General features: G+C 32.7%; 1 pseudogene; it reads right to left on the reverse strand.

Moving 5' to 3' along the window:
- Positions 1 to 311: 311 nt before the first annotated feature.
- LOC124932495 lies at positions 312 to 2,793 on the reverse strand (annotated as a pseudogene).
- Between the last annotated feature and the right edge of the window lie 231 nt (positions 2,794 to 3,024).

Consider the following 3,024-nt stretch of genomic DNA (forward strand, 5'->3'; position numbering starts at 1 on the left):
ATAACGAAAATCTGGTGTTACGATCCAATAGTGGAATATCGTATTTCATAGTGGTCATGATAAAAATAAAACAAACAAATTTGGCTCTAATACCAATTTGTTAGAATCTAAACCACAATAAACGAGAATAAAAGCTATAAAGAAGAACGAACACCAAGATTACGTGGAAAACCCTTTACGGGTGAAAAACCACGGGAAGAAGAGAAGTATCACTATATCAAAGATTGTACAAATTTTGGTGAACAACGTAATACTGTATTAGAGAAAAGACGGTTGTCAATATATTGTCTAACCCTAAAAATATGATGTAATTAAAAGGGGTCAGAGCCATTAAGATTACAAGTCCATACAGTGCGGGCAAAGCCCGCTGACCCAACAAGAATTCGGGCCACAAACTCTAACAATGGGCAAGCACAATTCACGAGAATACCCGGAAACTTCTTGGCTACAACTCTAGTGTAAGCATTCAAAGCAGCTTTTGATACTATATAAGAAGTTAGAATCTTTGGCCAACCTTTGGTTTCCAAATTAGTTCCATCTTTACAATCCTTGAGAAACTCTTTCACCACCTCATCTATTCTTTCCTCAGTGAGGTTGTCAACGTCATTTAACATTCATTCATTCGGCAACTTCTGAAAAAAAAAAGACCAAATGTGTTTAAGTAAAAACTACTCATGTCAATGGGGCGAATCAGATCGAAAACTTGTCCTTGATAACTACAGGTTAAACAAGGCAAAAGTGCCCGAAAGATTGTTAATTTACTTGAGCTTCGAAGGAAAGGAAGGCAGCCAAATTTTACCTGTAAACTTCCAGCACCAGAAGAAACATTCAAAATTCTTGGAGAATCAGAAAGTTGGAGTAGAGGAACAAATGCTTCAATCATCTTTTTTGTGCCAAAATAATTTACTTGTAGACATTCTTTTGCAATCTCGTACTGAGAATCTATTAATTCACCAGGTATGCCATCTGTCCATCCAGGCTGCCAAATAAGTTTTAATTCAAAATTAAAACATGTTTATAACGTTAATGCATTTTTTAAAATAAGATCCAAGTTACCGTGAGAAATACATGCATGTACAATAAGAAAAACACCAAAAAATTACAAAAGTAAGTTACAATATTTGTAATAACTTAATCTATAAAAGTTTACATATAATTGATTAGAGAATAAGGTTATATTCAATGAATAGTACAACTTTTTAATTAATCACACAAATTTAACATATTTACTCAATACTAACAAATAACATCTAGAAAATTCAAAGTTAAACAAAATGGGAAACATAGTACGTATGAACAAACCGGAGGAAACACAAAGGAGAGTGACTAATTAATTGAAGTTGGTCGGTGTGACCGCTCCTCCACCTGTGACGGGATTGCCCTCTTTACCGGGTAATAATGTAATATTTTTATTTTTTTAATTATTTTTAATTATTACTCCCTTGAGAGGTCACAAGGACAATTCTCCGTATATCACCAGCCAGAGCCAGACCGAACAACGCGTCTTTAACATAGGAAATAAACATTTTGCGATGGTTATTCACATAAAAAATTTGCGTTGAATGAACAATATGTGTGGTAGAAGCACATGATCAACCACGACATCAAAAGTAAAAAGATGAGAATTGTATGCATAAGAAACATGTGAAGGGAGACACAAAGTCGGTTACCACTATCGAGGGGTCACAGTGTCGTGAAAAATAAGTTAAAAATTATGACATTATATTCATTATAAATTAACACACAAAAAAAAAAGTTAACAATTATGATAAACTATTATTAGAAAAAGATTAATAGAGTTTATTATAACAAAAAAAAACTCACATCAACAAAAGCCCATAGATCATCACAGTCAAGAAGTTGAGAAAACTGATTAACATAAAGTGAGCCATATATATATATTGATGATATGATCCAAATTATATTTGAATTATCCTCTTTTATGTATCCCTGTTTCACTTCACTCCATAGAGTAACTACCTTTTGTTTTCATTTGTTTTTATACTTTCTTTTGCCACCTTTGATTTAGTGTCCATTTATTAACATAGTCATATGTATGACATTAGAATTAGACATTACCTTACCAACAATGCCTTCCAGGTATTTCCAATCAACATTGGATCCTAGAAGAGCAGCATTATTGATCTGTGGATCACAACAAAAATCATAGTCATATACAAACAAGATTTCAAATTTCTATTCTTTTAACTAATGAACTACTTTAAAGGTAATAAATGTGAAGCAAATATATAAATTAGAGATCAATAGGATTAATGGAATTGCAAGAAACTAACCCTAACAGATTACAAAAACTTTCAAACTATCAAAAGAGACATGATTATACTAAAAACATTTGCATATATCATGATTTATCAAAAGAAAAAGAGAAAAGGATTAAAGAAAATATATTATTTAGACTTTAGTTTCTTCATTAAGTCCACTATATCCCACTTACTAAGATATCAAGCTTTCCAAACTTGGCCTCGACAAAATCAACAACAGGGGCAATTGTAGAGGGGTCGGCCACATCAAGGCGATGGAAGATGATATTGGTGACATCATCACTGGACTCTTTGAGCTTCTCAAGAGCTTCAAGTCCTCTTTTCTCGTTTCTTGCGGTTAGAACAACTGTGATGCCAGTTGCAGCCAATTGTTTGCATACCTCAAACCCTAATCCTTTATTTCCTCCTGTCACAATAGCATACCTTGTTTTGGCATCCATATTTCTCTTTATATTCTCACTTGCTCATAAAAAAAGAAAAAAGATAGCAACCTTATATTGAGTATGAAAAGAGAATATTGAGATTGATGAGGCAATTGTTACATATCTGATTATGTATATATAACAAAAAGTTAAAAATGAAAACGGATAGACATAGAGATGAGAATGGAAGAGAAGAAGAAATTGTGTACAAAAGCTTGCAGGTGGATATAATGACTTTCTTATCTATACATTCCGTGTTGTAATATTACGTTTGAAAATTATTATATCCTCCCACATTTTGAAAGCTGACCCTTTGAAAC

The sequence above is a fragment of the Impatiens glandulifera genome, chromosome 1 (assembly GCF_907164915.1).
Source record: "Impatiens glandulifera chromosome 1, dImpGla2.1, whole genome shotgun sequence".
NCBI lineage: Eukaryota > Viridiplantae > Streptophyta > Magnoliopsida > Ericales > Balsaminaceae > Impatiens > Impatiens glandulifera.